We start from the raw sequence: 19473 nt of genomic DNA, 5'->3' as shown, positions 1-19473 counted from the left end.
GCTGCACTGCTGTCATTACTGGTGGTCGTTGGAGCCCCAGGGTAGCCCCCAAAGCCCCCTGCATGCTGGGTGTAGCTGACAAAGTTTTTATCTGTAATGGTGGCTGCCCAGGATGGGAAATTGTTTCCTTGGGGAATTGCTCTGTGTTCTAAATCCTCTACTGGGACCAAGGAACTCCTCCTACCTCAGCCAGGAAGAGGAGGAAAGTCCTCCTGAGCTGGTGTGGTGAAGTGCGGGGAGGGGAGAAAGATGGGGGCTGGGAAATACTCCTAAACCCCAGTACAAGGAGACTCTCCACCTCAATGGAATAAAGCATTTCCCCTTGGGAAATTCATTCCTGGGAGCGTCCACCGTGTGCCGTAAGGGACCCTACTTACACCGTAACCCTCAGTCTCAACAACAGTTCTGGGGGGGCAGGCATCATTGCCCCATTTTCCAGATGGGGTCTCTAAGGCTCAGAGAGGTAGAACCAGTCACTGTCAAGATCACCCACGTAGAGCCTGGTGAAGGCCAGGCTGGAATTCAGGTCTTTGGCTCCAGAGTCCATGTTCTTCCCTTCCCTTTGCCACGAGGCCTCCAGGTGTCTAAAAACTGAAGCCCCAGGGGTCTAGTGTTCACAGCTCAGGTAATTGTAGGCTGAGGATGCGCCCAATGCCCCCTCTGGCTGTTATTTGGCCAAATGAAGAGCTCTGTCTTTTTTAAAGTCACTGCCCCATGTGACACTGCCTTCCAAACCCTCCTTGTCGCCGCCCTCCAGACACAGCCCGTGGCCCAGGGACCAGGAAGCCTGCTTCCTAACCAGGCTCATTGCTGTGTGTCCATAGTTAAGTCCTTTGACATCTCTGAGCCTCATTCTGCAGGTTCAGAAATCCAGGCCAGTCAGGGGGCCCTTCCTGCTCCACAAGGCGGGGGGCACACACCCAGGGGGATAAGCCTACACCCGGGGGTGCACCGGGACTGGCGGAGAGCCAGCACCCTACAAACACGCCCGTCCACTGGGCATGATGTAGCACCGGGAACGGGGAACGAGCGCTGGCCCCCACCAGGGGCCCATGCGCCTCTCCTCCGAGCAGGCTGGGAGAATTACTATTAGCACAATCATTTTAATCAGGGTGTGAACAGGCGCGTGCATAATTCACCGGGCTCTTCCCTCTACCCTGCTCTCTGCCTTCAGACATGGAGGGGACACGGCAATGGGCTCCGCAGCTCTCCCTCCACCGCATCCCCCCCTCCTTTGTCCTGGGTGAGGGGCTGGGCGAGAAGCGGCCCCTGGAGAGTGGGCCCTCTCGGGAAGCAGGATTTGGAGCAGCCTCTGCTCAGGGGACCCCACATAAGGGATCAAACCAAGGGAGCCTCCCCCAGGTTCTCCCCAGTTTCTCCCCAGGGCACCTCCAGCCAAGAGGGAGAGATCCAGGCTGACTCTCCTGCCCTTAACCTTGGATGTCTACCTCACCCTCCCCAGCCTCCCACCCCCATTGTCTCTCTAAGGGGCTGCTTTGTTACTTCATGGCCAACTTCCCCTGAACCCTTCAAAGACTCTCTCTCTTCTACAGGGGCTGACTCTACACATTGACTCCACACTGGGTGAAACAGGGGGGCCCATTATTTGTCCTAAAATCACCTTCTTCAACATTAGATTTCACCAAGTGTCAGAGCTAGAAGGGCCTGTTTACATCAAGCAATCCAATCCCTCCAGACTCTAATGGAGGAATAGAGGCCAGAAAGGGCAAGTGACTTGCCTGAGGCCACACAGTACATCTATGGCTGAGCTGGGACTGCACCCCAGTCTATGGGCACCCAAGATAGAGAGCTTCTCTCAAACTCACACAGATATTCAGGGGCAGGGTGGGAGGTAAGTGCTGGGAGGTAGAGACTTGGGTTGGCCACTTGACTTGGGACAAGTCACTCACCCTCTCTGGGCCTCAGTTACGTCATCTGCAAAATGACGGTGATGGCACGGGTCCCACCTCAGGGGACTCAGTGATAAGATAATACAGAAAGCATCTAGCCCAGAGCCTCACAGACCCTAATTGTTCAATACATGGTCCCCAGAAGCAGAACCGGGTCAAGGATTTGCATGCATGCAGTTTATTTCGGGGGTGGGTGGGTGCACAATTCCAAGGACCACAGTCAGGAGCCTGGAGAAGCCGAAGTGTGTTTTCAGGCAGCTTACCTTGGAGGGCGACTGGGGCTCAGTCCCCTGGGAGAACTCTGGGAGCTGGTGTAAATGGAAGTCTCAAAGTTATCCTGCCCGAGGGGAGAAGCAGACGGGAATGGGGTGGGCAAAATAGGTCCTGCAGGCAAAGATAGCCCTTCGGCAAAGAAATGCAGGAGCTGGCAGGTGAAAAGTGGCCAGCGCACTCTGATGTGAACAGAGCCTGAGCGAGGGGTTTGAGTGGGTACCACTAGCATCTGTACCCTATTAAACAGCTTTTTATATAACCAGGGACATGGGGAGGGACTGCTGGGTCTTCTTATCAGTTCTTCTCCTCCTGCCTTCAGAACTGTACATTTCCCTCACTTCAAAGCTTCCATTTCATCAGCAGCAGGAAGCATGATAATGAAGCAGGAAGGTTTGGGACCAGATAAAAGAACTGCCCATCTGTGAAGATGCTTAAACCCTGACTACAAGGATTGGGAGGACATGCGGAATCCCTTCCCTGGAGCGTCTCAGAGGCTCACTGGTGATACCAGGGAACTAGAGAGGTTTAGACTTAGGGCCCCAGCAGAGCCGACGGAGAGCAGCTCAGACCCCATTGCCCCGGGCCTTTCTGCCTGTGATGTGTATGCCCTACAGGAACTCGGTGGAGAGAGGTATCCAGGAAGCCACAGGACAAATGGGGCTGAGCTGCCTGCAGCATCCATGGGTGAAAGGCATTATTTTTATATTCAAATAAACCCAGAGGTAGTGGATCCTTATAATAAACTACTACTCAGCAATAAAAAGGAATGAGCTGTTGACACATGGAAGCACATGGGCAAATTGCAACAGCATTATGCTGAGTGAAAGACACCAGACCCAGGAGACACAAACTGTGGTTCCGTTTACATGAAATTCTAGAAAAGGCCAAATTACGGTGGCTGAAAGCAGATCAGTGGTTGCCTGGGCCTAACGCTGGGAATGAAGGGACGGTGTGTGTTTGTGTGTGTGTGTGTGTGGGGGGGGGTGATGGATTTGTTCTGTATCTTGATTGTGGTGGCGTTTACACAACTGCAAACGCTTGTCAAAATTCCTCTAACTGGACGGTTCAAGTTGGTGACTTCTTTTTGTAGGTAAATTATACCTCCACTGAAGCTGTTTTAAAAAATAAGGAAAATAAGTAAATCCAGTGTATCTCAGAGTGGGATGACTCATGGGTCAAGACACACACAGACCCCCAGTCCCCTCAAAGGCACTTGACTGGTACAGACAACACCTACCTTGGAATTCAGACAGGTTTACGTTCAAACCCCAGCTCTGTCCCCTTGCAAGCTGTGTGACTTTGGGCCAGCCACGCCACCTCTATGAACCTAAATGTCCTTGTGTGCATAATGGTGCTATGGACTGAATTGTGTTCCCCTGAATTCACACATTAAAGCCCTAACCCCCAGTGTGACTATATTCAGAGACAGGGTTTTTGGCAGGTAATTAAGGAAGTAAGGTTAAAGGAGATCATAAGGGTGGGGTCCTAAACCAATAGGATTAGAAGAAGAAGAAAAAGGGATTTCTCTTTCTTTCTCCATCCACAAACGTGTACCGAGGAAAGGGCACGTGAGCGCACACCGAGAAGGTGGCTCTTTACAATCCAGGAAGAAAGTCCTCAGCAGAAATGGACCACATTGGCATCCTGATCTTCCAGCCTCCAGACCGTGAGAAAATAACTGTCTGTTGCTAAAGCCACCCAGTCTGTGGCATTTCATTATGGCAGCCCAAGCAGACTAAGGCAAATGGGGATACCTATTTTTTTTTTGGTATTATTGTGAGGATAACATGAGATGATATGTACATAAGTGCCTTGCTCTGGGCCACTTAGGTGCTTAATAAACTTTAATTATTTAACACAGGTGTTAGGTAGATACCTCCAGCTCAGGTAACAAGAAAGGTCAAGTTGGCTAAAACAATATTGAAAATGTATTACCTCACATAAGAAGGCCTGAGCTAGGGGAATTCTAGGGCTGGTTAATTCAGTAGCCCAGCCTCTTATCTATCTTTCTTCGCTGCCCTCCTCAGCCTGTCAGCCTAGCTCCCCTCATGACTGCAAGATGGCTGCAGTGAATCCAGCCATCAACTGCAGACACAACTCTGCCTTGGGAAGAAGAGGGATCATTTCTTTCCATGTGCTTCTTTTTAAACTTTCTTTCCATAAACTTTTCCCAGAAGCCCCCTTGCAGACATCTTCTCATTGGCCAGAACTGTGTCAAGTGCCCATGACTCCACCAGTCACTGGCAGAGGGAATGGGATAGCTGAGATTGGCTTAGCCTTAGACCAATCGTGACTCAGTCCTTGGGGCTGGAGGTGGTGCTGCCTCCCATGTCCACATGGAGGAAGGTGAATTCCTGCACAATATTAAGCTCTTGTTAGAAAGGAAAAATAAGCAAGGATGATCGTTAGGTACATGACCAAGAGAGTTTGTGACAAGAAATCACAGTAATGGCTTTTGTTTATTGAGTGCTTATGATGTACATTGTGCATCATTTAACCCTAGCAGGAAATATGAATTCCCATTTTGCAGCAGAGGAAACCAAGGCTCAGAGAGGGAAAGTCACTGGAACATGGCTAGTGAGTGGCAGAGCCAGAACAAGACCTTCTCATTCCTGAGGACTGGGCTCTGAAGCACTCTGCTCAGCATGGCTATTACCTTATCCGTGATTATTTTTACCCTTGCTGGGAATTCACAGACCATCAGGCGCTTCCTGGTCCGGAGCAGAGAGGAAAGTGATTTCCCCTCCACTTACTGTAAAAGCCTCAGTTCCTTCACCCTGTCCCACAGGCCCCTGACTCGAGGGAGTCTGGACAGCCCTACCGATGAGTCTTTGGTGGAGAGAATTGTTTCTAAATAAAGCGATGGGTGTTCCTTTTTCGGACTGGTCTTTGTACCAGGGACAGATTCTCCCTGAGCCTGGGGAGGTTCTGGAACAGAAGGGGTCTTGAGGGCCTAGAACCCAGTGACTCCTCCTCATGCTACATGTGGACAGAAATCTCTCCAGAGCCTTTCAAGTCCACTCTATGCACCCAGCCTCACCTCCCCAGGGTCTTCCTCCCCATTGGCCTGCATCTCTGTCCTCCCCTGGCTTTTGTTCATGTTCTGCCTCTTACCCAGAATGCCCTCCTCCCTGATATCCTGCATCCACCCGAGCCTGGCACCCTTAAGTCCACCTCCTCCAGGAAGCCCTTCCTGATGGTGCTACCTACTCCGTCCTCTCCCCTCTCTGAATGCAAGGACACTCATAGACAATGCCAATGCGGTCCAAGTCTGCAGCCTGTCAGAATCATTGTGGGTGGGTGATGACAGTAAATAAGATTTCCCTAGGTTACATCAGAGCTAGGATAGCCGTGTGGTTAAAATCATGGGCTCTGGAGTCAGGTAGCCTGGGTTCAAATCCCGGTCCTGGCAATTGCTGCTGTGGAACCATGAGCAACTTATTAATCTCTCTGTGCCTCGCTTTCCACACCTGTAAAATGGGAATAATAACAGTACCTACCTCAATAGGATTGTTATAAAGATTATATGAGGTTAAAAAAAAGTAAAGCACATAGAATAAAACGAAGCAAGTAAAAGCCATATGATACATATGAGGTTTCTCTACCTATTGAATCAGACTTTTTAGAAGTGAGACTCTGGATTCTGTATTTTTATGTATCACTCCAAGTGGGTCTTTTGCAGCCAGCCAGCAAGGATTCAGGAGCCATGGATCTCTCTTATTCTAGAATCCCTACTCAAAAATGGCCGTTGGCTCCCTTTTGCCAATAACATAAGACCTCATTGCTCATCTAGATGCCCTGTCCCCAATATCCTTTTCTCACCTCACCTCCCTGCCTTGTCCCCTGCCATTGCATCCTTTAAACCTACGTAGGAGTCCCCAAATGCAGCATCTAGGTTCAGGTATGCCTTTGCCAATGCTGTTCCTTCTAACTGGAATGCCTTTCCCTGCCTTTTCCAGCATCAGCACTACCACTCACCAGGTGCCTACTGTATGCTGGGGGTTGTGACAGAACCTGGGTTTCAACACAAGGCCTGTTCCCTTAACCACTTCCTCGATGTCTTATTGGCACGGCTGCTCGATCGAACCCCTCCTGATTCCATCTCCTGCAGAGTAACATACCCCCCAACTCACACTCGTAAAGACCCTGCCCCACTCCTGGCTTAGAGCCCACACATTTTCAGATTCGTCTGCCACCCCCACCAGACTGGCAGCTTATCTCCAGCACCAAGCACCCACATGTGGACCCCAAACACTCTAGTACCAGGAACCCCATTTCCAATCCTTTCCCCTATCCCCAGGACTCTGTGATTTGAAAGCTCGCTCTCCCTACCCGACAAGCAGTTGGCAATAAGCTCATCTTCCAGTTTTATTAATCAGGCATAACTAACTGCCCGGGAAAACTCCTTACCCTGCGCTGGGGGGAAGCCGGGGCTCCAGCCGCAAGCAAAGGTGCTCGCTAACTTGGCCGCCTGTGCCATGGTCCTCAGGCTGGGGGAAGCAGCAGAGGAAGTGTATGATTTCCCTGAGGTCTCATGACAAAATGGAATTAGCTCTTGAACCCCTGGGCTGCCTTTGTAAATAGGAAAGAGCAGGAGATCCCTGCATAATGGCTGGCATCTCGATCAGCATTGCAAAGGGAGGAGGGGGAGGAGGGTCAGAGGAAAAGAAGAAGGAAGAAGTACTGCCTGGGCTGTCTTTAGTTGCTACGGAGCAAAAAATAGAATTCCCCAAGCAAGGCGATTTGACTGCGCGGTTCTCTGCTCTTCCCCACCCCCAGGACCTAACACTGGACCAGGCGCACTCAACGTGTGTCTGAGAACATGCCTTTATGTGAGTTCTGCCCAGGCGGACCTGAGCCGGGGGGTGGGGTGGCTCTGCTTGGGCCATCAGGGCCCTACCTGGGTCCTGAGACCCCAGCTGCGCGAGGATGGGGAGAATCACTGCGTAAACAGCAATTCCCCCACAGCCTCCTTGCTCATTAAATATTAACGCTGTCCATTTGCTCCTACGTGAATGCACCGCCCGGGCGAGCACCCCGGTACCCTCGCCTGCAAACCCAGAGAAAAGCTCGGGAGCCCTCGCTTCCCTGCTCTCTCATCGTCATTTTTACAACATCTACCGGGCTCCTAGGCCCCTCAGAGCCGTCCCCCAGCACCAGTCCCTGCCACCCGCCCCAGCTCCCACCCCAGAGCCTCAAGTTTCTTGCAGATGACCTCTACGCAAGGCACAGAGGAAGGGTTCAAATCCCAACTTTGTCACTTGCCAGCTGGGTGACCTTGGGCCTGTGACTGGTTTCTTCAGCTATAAATGGGCAAACTTTTACTACTGTGTATCTGATGTGAGCATACCTGTAAAGTGCCTGGTACATGGTAGGTTAATTCCCATATAAGGCAATGCCTCTCCTCTGCCATCCTCTGCCCCTCCAAAACATGAAAGAGTAGTTAGAGAAAAGACTGAGTTAAAGGAAGAAGGAGGGGATGGGGAGATAGAATGACACGGTCTCCAGCTGTGGCAACATTGTGCGGATCCAGTGGTCCAGCTCTGAGTCAGTCCCTCTGTCCTCAGTGCCCCTCGTCAAGTGGTGATGACTGCGGATGCAGGGAGGGGGTTCTGTGCCACTAGGAAACCCAGACCTGGAGCCGAGTGGTGCTTTGATATCACAGCGATTCTTATTTATGCAACAATGTGTGTGTTCAGCATGCCACTAAGTCCTTAACCTGCCCAGTACCAGCCATAATGGCCTCCATATATCACCCTGAATTCCCTTCCTGGGTAGTTTAAAAGAATGAGACGTGACTTAATGGCAGTGTTTAAGGGTTATTATATATAAGTTAACAGCCAGATGCTCTTCCGTGGCGGGTAGAGCTGCACGGAGGGGGCTCTGGCAGCAACGGAGACCCTGGATGGAGTTCAGAGGGTTTACTGCATCTTCACCCCGCCCCACCCCAAAGGCAGCAGGGTGGACCACTGAACTCTCAAGGTCTCCTCCAGCCCCCAGGAGACATTTTGGACCATGACGCTAAGCTTGTTGGTCTCTTCCAACCAGCAATGAATGCAATCTTTAAAAGGAAAGCAGATATCCCTACAACAGACGAGATTAATGTGTTTGGCTGAACTGGAACAGAGAGAAGAGTGAGGGTCCTATGGGAGGAGACCTGGCTCCGGGATCCACAGTCAGACAAAATAATTTAGAATGGCGCCTGGCGCCCTACGGAGAGTCATTGCCCTGGCCACCCAGCCCCTCTTGCTATGGGGAACCGAGAGAGAGCGTTCGCTGGGGGATCCCTCCTCTCCTCTGTATCAGCAGGGATGGGGGCAAAGGTGAGGCCCAGTATATGTTCACCGCCATCAGATCAAGAGGGGGAAGGTACCAAATGAGGTTCCAGCAACAGATGGAAAGGAAGGTGTCCTTTTCTCCTAAGAAAAGAATCAGAGAAGGCACACCATAACCCCACGCTGGCTTTGCCAAGTCCACGCTCTGCGGGAAAGGAGGGGATTCGGCAATGCAGATGGTTGGAGGGCACTGAACCCTGACACAGGGATTGACTTCGCTAGGACAACCCCCATCTGAGACCCTTCCCAACCAGCACGAGGGTGCACGGAGAGGAACGCGGGCGCCCTGGGTCCTAAGCCCAGCTCCTCCACCCAGGCCCTAATTCAACTGTGGGAAACTGTTCCACCTTGTTGAGCCTCAGTTTCCTCCCTGGTACAGTGGGGTCAATAATAAGCACTTTGCAGGTGTGAAGCAAGAATTAGATGAGATAAAGTGCCGGGCACTGAAGTTCTTTCCTTCTGTTGTCTTGCTGAGCCACCTGGAGCCAATAGGGGCTCTTGGACCAGTCTTCACCATCTTGCGATGTCTTTGGTCATCCTTTACTCTGGCTTAAGACCCAGCCCTCCAGGGTCCTCAGCGGTCTGTGCCAGGCTGTGCTCTCCCTTTCTGCAAGCTCAGTCTCAGCCCCAGGCTGCCTATGATTGACCCTGTGGCCACTGATGTGGAACTTGGACTACCTTTGCTTGCTCATGTGGCCGTTCGTTCCCTCTGCAAGCACTTACAATCTCACGGCCACGCTCCAGCAAACACTCGTGTGGTCTGCTTGTTTCAGGTGAGGGGGTTCTATTTCCCCAACAGATGCTCCACGCCACCTCCCACTTCCAACCATTCCCATTCCTTCCAGATACCCCCCAGATGGAAGGAGACACCATCAATGAAGGTGGTCTCTGCTTCCTGCCCTTGCCCTTGAGCATACCGGGCCCTCCCCTGAGCAATGCCCTCCCCCCGGCTCCTGCCACCTGCAGAAATTCTCTTCCACTTTCAAGACTCAGATATGTGCCAGCACATCCATGAGTGCCTCCCTTCCCCATTTTGGCTTTGGAGGACAGCAGGGCCTGGCACAGGTATTCCAGCCACCCCTCTAGACTGTGAGCACCTGAGAGCAAAGACCCAGACACACTCACCTCTGCATCCCCCTCCCCTAATGCCCTGCATGTCCCGGAGGCTTGATAAATGAGCCGTTATTCATAAAGAAAATTACAACAGCTACAGCACACTGAGCCCCTGATATGGGCCAGATGTTTTATAGACATCATCTCATTTTATCCTCAGAGCCACCCTGCCAGCTCGCTATTACTAGCTTTATTTATAGATGCAAGACTGAAACCCAGGTAGAGTGACTGGCCCAAGGTCATCCTGCTGCTGTGTAAAGTGCCCAGACTTCAGCCCTGGTCAAAGTGACCCCAAATTCTGCCACACCCTTCCCCCTGGACCACACTATCTCAGAAGACAAATTAGAGGACCATGGCAAAGACAAACACTCAGTCTTCTAGATCAGACCTGATTGTAGATATTCAAATTCAGGGATTTGAGGAGGCTTTAGGACATAGTGAGAAAAAATATACAAGTAAAGCTTTAAAAAAAAAGATAAAGTGAAAAAAATATGTGGGACTCTGTTATGGGCTGAATTGTGTCCCCTTAAAATTTATATGTTGAAGCCCTCACCCCCAGTGTATCAAAATGTGACTGTATTTTGGAGACAGGACCTTTAAAGAAGTGATTAAGTTAAAATAGAGCCTTTAGGGTGAGTTCTAATCCAATCTGACTGGTGTCCTTATGAGAAGAGGAAACTTGGACACACAAGAGATGCCAGGGATGTGCGTGCACAGAGGAAAGACCATCTGAGGACACAGGGAGAAGGCAGCCATCTACAAGCCAAGGAGGGAGACCTCAGAAGAAACCAAACCAACACCTTGATCTTGGACTTCTGGCCTCCAGAACTGTGAGCAAATAATTTTCTGTTGTTGAAGCCACCCAGTCTATAGTATTTTGTTATGGCAGCTCTAGCAAACTAATATAGCTTCCTATTATAAATTTTATCCTTAATATATAAAAATTTCCTAGAAATCAATAAGAAAAAGGCCACCAAGCTAATATTAAAAATAGGCAAAGCAAATGATAGATATTCACCAAAAAAGGAAATACAAATGGCTCATAAACACATGAAAAGATGCTCAACCTCATTCATGATAAAACTGCACTGAGATATTATCTTTCACTTACCAGATGGACCGAATTTCCAAAGGTTTGCTAATGTTTGGCAAGACTGTGGGGGAATAGGGAGGGACTCTCCAACAAGGCTGGTGGGAGTGTAAACTGGACAACCCTATAGATGGTGATCTGGCATATTCAACTGAAAGAAAGAAGAAAGGAAAATGAAGAAAGGAAAGAAAGAGGGAGGAAGAAAGGGAGTGAGGGAGGACAGAAAAGGAAATACGTGTGCTCTGGAGTCAGTCAAATCTGCATTCAAATCTCAGCTCTGCCACTTTTTAGCCGTTTAACCTTGGGCAGTTACTCACCCTGTCTGTGCCTCTGTCTCCTCACCTATCAAGGGACTAGTAATGGTACATCCCACATAGACTGCTATAGAGATGGAGCTAACATCATTCTACTAGTATTATTGTCATCATCGTCCTTCAATGTGCCAGCCACAGGGTGGTCTCATACTGATGGATTCTGTCCTTTTCATGTTCTCCACTTCTTTTCAGTAAAGTGATTCACCGAATCAGCAACTCAACTGGATTGATATAAACAATGGCTATCACCGCATTTCCCTTTTCACAGACTAAATACATTTTCAGGAATCGGAAAACATGTCTTGTTGGATCCTGAGCCTGATATTGGGTGTGGGAGGTCTGATCTCCATACTTAACCCAGGAAGCGTCCCAAGCTGTCATCAGGTTATACAGGCAAAGAAGACCTAGGTGGACACTTCCATCACCTCTGTCCCTTCCCCTCTCCCGCCCCAAAGTAGAGGGGAATGCACTTCTCTACCCATCAAAGCTGGCTGCACCAATGGTGTTTCGGAGAGAAGCTGGCAAAGTGCAGGTCTTCAAAATAAAGCTGAGTGGATGGAAAATATAGGCTTGTCTCAGGAGACTTGCCTCCTGCTGGGGAAACCTAGGCCAATGTGCGTGAAAAGAACGAGGCTTGTCCAGAGCCTTAGAAAGCTGCCCCAGCCCTGGGTAAATGTGCCAGGTCCATATCAAAGAATCTCTTCCCCAGGGCCAAGGACACAAAGGTTTAGGTACAGACCCACCTAGCCTCCCATCCTGCACCCAGCTCTTCCCTCTGCCCTCTGACCCGCACTCATTCCTTTTGCCACCTCCACCTCATTCCTGGACCTCCTCCTGTGACATCAGCACCAAAAACAGGATAATAATCACTATTTGCTGAGTACTTACCACCTGCCTGGCACTTAACTTTTTTTTTTTTTTTTTGGCAACAACCCTACAAGGTAAGTGTGGTGATCCTCTGTTTATAGTTTAGGGAACAGCTTCGGAGAAGTGGTGCAATCTTGTCCAAGGTCAGCAGCTAGCACCCAGCAGAGCCAAGCTTGGCCTCAGGACTTCTGACCCCAGAACATGGGGCCAGCCTCTGCCGCAGTGCCCCAAACCCCCATGGAGACCTCTTCAGTTTAGAAGAGTCACCCCAGGGTGATCAGGAATCTAATTTAACCTCCCCAAATCCACATCCTGCCAACCAACTTTAATTCACCCTCCACGTACTGCCCTGACAGGCCCCTTCTACAGTGTGACACCATCATGGGTCTCCCCAGGTCCCTGACATTTCCTGTCTTGGTCTCCCCCACCCAAGTCCAAAGACTCCTCTGGGGTATAGCCCTCCTGCCTTCAGGACCTCAATTTCTGTCATCCTTCCCTGAAAGCAACCCCTCCTATGCACCTGGGCAGTAGGGCAAATACTGGTAAGTTTCATATCCTTAGCTTGCTAAAGCTTCTATAGTAAGGGGAATGGAATGAACATTTATTGAGTACCTACTATATGTCAGGACCTATACCATGTCCCTAATATATATTAACAAACCCTATAAGGTGGGTCTTTTGCAGCTGAGAAAACTGAGGTTCAGAGAGGTTAAGGGATATGCCCAAGGTCACACAGCACTCAGGAGACGCTGGGATGCAAACCCAGGCCTGCTTCATCTGCTTGATTCCAAAGCCTCTGTGCCTTTGGCCCCATCACTCTGCCTCTGGCAGTAAATGCTTAATAAATATTTGGCTCCTGAACACAAGGACAAAGCCTCTTTCTACCCCATTAGATTGTTGTAGCGTGACTTGGGAGCACATCTGTCTGGCATCTGCTTTCCATTCAAACAAATGTTTTGTTTTTCTTTTTTTAACTTTGTTTCCTAGCTTTTCTATTCTTTAAAAAGCCTGGCAGGTCTCTCAGCCAGGGAATTTCTGAGGGCACAGATTTGTTTGTTCTCCTGTCACTGGCGGGGCATTTGGAAGAAGCTCTCGAATTCTGAGCAGCTGCCTCTGCCCAATAAGCCCGAGGAATGTGGGCTGGGACGAAGGTAAATAAGGCTTTGGGTGCCCTGGGTACACTTCTGGGAATCGAGCAGGTGTCTGCAGGCCCCAAGGAGAGAACACAGTGCTGGAGTCACAAGGGCCCGGGCTGGCATCCCAGCTCGGACATTCACTCATGGTGCCATATCCCATAATCCACCTCAGTTTCCTCATCTGTAAACTGGGGATGATAGCAGTGCTTAGAGGAGGACCTGCTGTAAACAGCAGGTGTTCCATAAATGCTGATTGTCCCTCCCCCCTCAGCCCAGTGTGGTTGGAGGACCTCATAGGGACTCTGGGTGGAGAAAAGGAGGGCAGCAAGGTTGAGAGTGGGGAGGACAGAGTCTTTTCCTTATCTTCATCCCCGAAGTTGAGGAGTTTGCTGAGCTCAGGAGCAGGCCCATGAGACATCCCCGCCAGCCCCCCGTAGACCCAGAGGCCCAAGGTTTTGCAGCTGGTCTCCTGTGCGCATGATTGCTTCCTGGTGTCCGCATGGGTGCAGGGGATGCATGAGGTCATAGCCGCCGCCCACCTGGCCCAGTGCAGACAGCCCATAGAAATGGCCACCTCCACCCCACAGACCTCACCCACCACGCCCTCTGTGATCCCAACCCTCCGAGCCTGCATTTGCTTAGCACTTTACAGTTTAGGAAGACTGCCCATAGACCCTTTCTGCTGGTTTTGCAATGATTCTGGGAGAGCGTCTGTGCAGGAACTGCGATCCCGGATAGAGCGGGAAAGCAACTTGCTTTTTCCCCTGTAAGTGGGTGCTGGTCACCAGGGCAGCAGCAGCTGTCAGCTCGCTGAACAGCCTCACTCTGAGTGCCAGGCGCTTCCCATGTGTTTCCTCATTCAAACCTCCCCAGGCCCTGCGAGTAGGTACTATATGAGTCCCATTTTGCCAATAGAGAAGTTATGACTTAGAGAGGGACATTTAGGCAAGGTCACCCAGCCAGAAAGTGGCAGAGGCAGATGTGTGCTTTAAGTCACAAACACCTGTGCTTCTCCCCAGGAAGCTGCACCCAGGAGAGCAAGCCGGGTCTCCCGGGAATTAAGCCGGCACTCACCTCTTCTCTCTCTCATTGTGGGAGATTTAATAAATATAATATCTACCATTTGTTGAACACCCACTATGTGCTGAGTACTACGCTGACTGTTTGAAATACTTTGTCGTTTATTCTCTCAATCTATCCTGTAAAGTAGGTTGAGCCCATTTTACAGCTCAGTCTACTGAGGCTCAGAAAGACTACAAAGCTGATTAAGTCTCAAAGCTAGGTTCAAACTCCAGTATGCTTTTCTGAGGAGATGGGTCTGCGTATTAATAAAAACTCAGGCTGCAGCTTTTCTACCTGTTTATAACGCTCCTCAAGCCAGTTTGGTGAAATTCCTGGTGAGAAGGAATTTTTTCTCTCCCTCTAGCCATGCCCTTCCCAATTCTTGTTCACACCCTGCCCCTCCTAGAAGATCCATAAATGCTTCTACATTTGTCATCTGGTGACCTGGGATCATGTCAAGATTTGGATGTTCAAAGGGGAGGGGAGTGCGAGAGGAGGCACAGGGGACCCACGAAGATGCCATTTATCATAGCATTTCATCAGCTCCCTGTTTGGAGTCCTCCGTGGCACCCTATTACCTACCTTCTCCAGAATCTAAACTGCAACCTCCCTTGGAATGTCTTCAAAAGACAGATCCAGCCTGAACCTGGCCCTACTTACTAATCGTTCTTTCACAGGACAAATTCATCTTGGATGAACAGAGAGTCCCAGAACTGTGCTGGACACCAGGATACAGGACAAAGAAACAGACTAGCCCTATCCCCCATGGAGCTCGCAGTCTGATGGGGTGGTGGGGGGGAGGGATGCATGCTAAATGTGCAGTGACAGCACCAGGTGACAGATACTATGATGGGGGGTGGTCACAGAGAAGCAATCAAACCCAGCAGTCTTCCATCAAACCCAGGGTAGGGACCCTCAATCCAGGGATCCCAGGGGGCAGAGGAAGTTCTGAGAGGAGGAGTCACCCAAGTAGAGCCCTGGGGAATGAGTGGGAGGGGATTGTCCCCAGCGTCCCCTAACTCTGAGGTTGCGCCCATGTCCCAGCTCTCCAAACTCCCCGCATTCCTCTCTCCTCCAGACTCTTTTCCTGGGCTGCCCTTTCTTCTGCCATCTCTTGATGCTAAGTATCTTTCAGGACTTCCCCGCTCTGAACATTCTCTCCTAACTGCCCAACCCTGACAATTTCCCACTGCCCCTCATTCATACCCTTCAGCACTTAACCTGAAGAACACAAGGCTCAGAGAGGGGAGGTGACTTGCCCAAGGTCACACAGTGAGCAAGCAGCACAGTGGGGATTTGAACACGAGCCTCAGGGCCCTGCAAAAGGCAGAGAGGGAGAGAGAAATTGCAAGCCTCCATAGGAATTCCAAAGGCAAAGGCGGAGGAATGCCCAGCATGACCCTTGAGCAAGGGCAGGCGGGAAGGCTCCCGGAGGTACTGTTAGCCTACGCTGCCCTGTGGTGGGTCAGCAGGCACCTGGGCCTGGGTCAGTGGGCAGCACCGGCTCAGACCACCCATCAGGAGGATATTAACAAGCCGTCCAATCAATTAGGAGCCAATAATTAAAATTCATCTTCCTTCCTACCGCACAGTATTAAACCACAAACACTTCATTATATGCCTCTTACCTCGCTGATTTGCATAAATGGGAAGAAACACTTAACAGTGGCAACACTAATCAATGCCCCGGGGTGCACTGTGGCTTTAGCGGCCTGTTGGCAGCTTCTGCTTGGGCTGAGGGTGAGTCCTGTGCAGGACGCAGCCAGGGTCAGGGATGCCACAGGCAGGGCGTCCTCCGGTTGGAGCTGGGGTGCAGTGGAGGGCACACAGAGAGACAGAGACACTTCAGACTCACCCCTGCCCTCAGGGAGCTCCCAGTCTGATGGGGGAGGCACTGAGCTTCTCCTTAAGGAGATCCCAGTCTGATGAGGGAGAAAAGGGCCTACAGAGGATATTCCTAGTCTGATGGGGGAGACACAGGTCCTACCTTTGGAGGGTCCCAGGCAGATGGGAGATGCACAGCCTCTGCCCTTGGGAAGCTCATGGTCTAGTGAGAGAGACAGAGTTCGCGCTCTGAGCAAACGCCTACTCGGATGGAGGAGACAGAGCTCTTTCCCTACAAGGAGCCCTGAGTCTGATGGGGTATCAGCCCCTGCCCTGGAAGTGCCATCCATCAAAGAGGCAATCTGATGAAGGAAAATCTTGGTGTTTGGAATCAGGCAAACCAAATATGTGACCCCGGGAAAGTTACTCTTAATTGCAATTTCCTCATCTGCAAAATAGGTACTTAGCATCCCATTAGCGGCTGCAGCCCAGGAGGAAGAAGGGCCTGGCTTGCAGCGTTTCTGAAGTCCTGGCTGGGAGGCAGGAAGACAAGGGCAGGCGCTGCGAAGATGATGATGGTGCCTAGAGACGAATGAGTCCCCTGCCTGGGGAGTCCCCAGGCTGAGGCTGCACGGTGAGGTCCAGGGACCTGGAAGGATGTGGTGAACCAGACTTGCCTGGGCCCACCTTGCAGGTGAGTCACCGTGATGGGGGCCTGCTTCAGCCCCGCCTGGGGACAGACAGTGAGGCAGCATTAGAGCTCCCAGGAGCTAGAACCACCCGCTCACCCTCGAAATGTTCTCGAGGGGCAGAGAAGGTGGAGGGCTGGGGAGCCTGGGTTCTGGACTGGGAAGGCACAGCGGGTAGCCAGGGCTGTTGAAAGTTATTTGGAATCTTTTTTTTTTTTTTTTTTTTAAAAGAAATTCACGTTCTTTTATTTATTTATTTATGGCTGTGTTGGGTCTTCGCCTCTGTGCGAGGGCCCTCCCCAGCTGCGGCAAGTGGGGACCACTCCTCATCGCGGTGTGCGGGCCTCTCACCATCGCGGCCTCTCTTGTTGCGGAGCACAGGCTCCAGACGCGCAGGCTCAGCAATTGTGGCTCACGGGCCCAGCCGCTCCGCGGCATGTGGGATCCTCCCAGACCAGGGCTCGAACCCGTGTCCCCTGCACCGGCAGGCAGACTCTCAACCACTGTGCCACCAGGGAAGCCCTTATTTGGAATCTTGACTCCAGGTCTCAGTCCCACCTCTGCCCCACTTCTGGCCTCACACCCACTGCCCCTTACACCCATGTTACCTCCTGGCCATGCTCTGCTTCCTGGGCTACATATACTCAGAGACAAAAGCCACGTAGCTGGCTGTTAGGGAAAACTAGAGTTGCTTGGGGTCTTCCCCAAGCTCTCTTTATGAAACCGGGTTACTAAACTTTTAAGTGACATTAGGGAGAGAAACCCAGGATGCTATAGACCTCCCTGAGGACCCTCATTACAGTGGATCACAGAGTGGGACTGGTGGCCTTGGTCTTGCCTTCTAAGCAACAACACTCAGGCTTGGAGTCAGGTGGGCCTGAGTTGAATCTGAGCTCTGTCACCCATTTGCTGTGCATCCTTAAGCAAGTTACTTACCCTCTCTGAACTTGTTTCCTCATCTGCCAAGAGGAGAGGATGAGATGTAAATAGGAGCATGAAGTGGGAGGGTGTATGCACAGCACTCGGCCCATCCTGGTCTCCTTCCTTCCCTGGCTACCACCTCTTAAAGGTCTAGGGTTCCTGAAGGCCCTGGAAGCGACCCCTCCCACCAGCCAGAACAGTCCCCCGGTAGTGGGCAAGGCCAGGCACAGCCCAGCCCCTTCCAAGAGGGCGGAAGCTGTTCTGCTGTGTCCGAGAGGGGCCTGCAAGCAGCCCACTTACCTGGATTAGTTCCCAGCTGGGTAACTATTTACACAGATTGCCAGGCCAGTGGTACATCATAATTATATGTATTAATACTTCACCTTTTGCCAGCACTGCATCCGAGCCCATCAAAACACGTATCAACATTAATCAATTAAGCTCCCAGCCTCCTTGACCGCCCACGGTTATTAGCTTCCCTTTCCTCACCCTGGAGGGGACTGGGAGCAGGCTCACCCAAGGTCACTGCCCAGGCCCAGGGAAGGCTCGGCCGGGTCTGGGCCTTTAGTACTGGCAGAGGGACACCAGCTCGCCCTCCTCCGGTCTGTCTCTGGCCTGTCCCTGCCCCACTCAAGGTGCTCCACAACCTCCTCACCAGCGCCCAAGGCTGGGTCACTCTTTCTTGATTTCAGGGTTGCCAAGCTGGTCTCTGTGTCCCTATAACTTGTTTTGGGGAGGGACTGGGTCCCTCTTTCAGGCACCCAGCTCTTTGGAAACCCTGGACCCCACGTGCCCTGTGCCCTTCCCCTTTGGGGGCTCAGCAGAATTGCCCTTGGAGGGGGTGGGTGAGCTGGCCCGGGTCAGGACCCCCTTTTGTCTGCTCTATAGCTATGTTTGATGAACCCTTAACAAATGCCAAGCATACACAGATGCCGGGTTCTTATTCCCATAGCAACCCTACAGAGCAGGTATTATTATCCCCATTTTACAGACGAAGGAGCAGAGGCCCGGAGACTAACGGCTCATCCAAGGTCACAGGGCCACAAAGTGGCAGAGTCCAGACTGAGACTCAGATCACCCCTCAAACAACTTCCACGCACGAGTGAAGGGTGTCTCTATGCCGCCGCCTCTGCGGGGTGCTGGCGCAACAGGCAACCCCCTCCAGGGGTCACAGTGTGGGGGGCAGTGCCGATGACAAAGGCAGGGGGTGAAATCCAGGCTCATGCAAAGTGCCATGGGACCCAGGGAGCTGGGGGGAGGGGAGCAGGGAGGCAGAGCAGTGGCTTCTGGGCTAAAACTTGAAGGACATAAGGAGGGGTCGGGATGGGGTGCATTCCAGGTGGGAACAACATAAGCTAAGCCATTTAGGGTCAAAGAAAATGGAGCTGTCTTGTGTAGCCAAAGTTCATTCTCTCCCCTCCCCTGCGCTCACTTTTCCCCCTTTGTTCCTGTCCCCTTGTTTCCTTTCCTCTTTCCTCTCCCTCCCTTAGAGGAGGAATTCCCTGGAGACCCTTAGACTGGCTAGAATCAGGAAAGGTCCCGGAGGGTTGCCTGGAGGAAGAGCGAATCTAGTAGTCCTGACCTCTTGACTCTGTCTGCTTCCGCTGGGACCCCCAGGTAGCATGAGTGACACCTCCCTCTGCCAGCCCCTGCCCATCACCAGCCCCTCACAGCTGACCCTCCCTGGGGACAGACCCCCTCTCTCACCTCTGACGTAGCCCTCCCTGCCATGAAGGGAAGGTTTCTCAGCACCAGATGCATTGTGGTCAGGAACACACATGCATTGTCTCCAGGCAGGACCCAGCACAGAGTCAGGGAGGTGACAGAGCTGAGCCCAGCCTGCTCCTCTCCTTTGCTTTCCTTCAGCGCCAAGCAGAGTCAGAGGAAACAGAGGGAGTGGACTTTGAATGGGGAAGTTTTCATGAAGGAGGGAAGTTTG

At 51.6% G+C, this 19473-nt stretch overlaps 1 protein-coding gene across 3 annotated transcripts in view; it reads right to left on the bottom strand.

Moving 5' to 3' along the window:
- IGSF21 (immunoglobin superfamily member 21) overlaps window positions 1–19473 on the bottom strand; it is a 248190-nt gene that overhangs the window by 187932 nt on the left and 40785 nt on the right. The window lies entirely within an intron of this gene.

This window comes from Balaenoptera ricei, chromosome 1, assembly GCF_028023285.1.
Source record: "Balaenoptera ricei isolate mBalRic1 chromosome 1, mBalRic1.hap2, whole genome shotgun sequence".
Classification (NCBI taxonomy): domain Eukaryota; kingdom Metazoa; phylum Chordata; class Mammalia; order Artiodactyla; family Balaenopteridae; genus Balaenoptera; species Balaenoptera ricei.
This window is presented reverse-complemented; position numbering and strand designations above follow the sequence as displayed.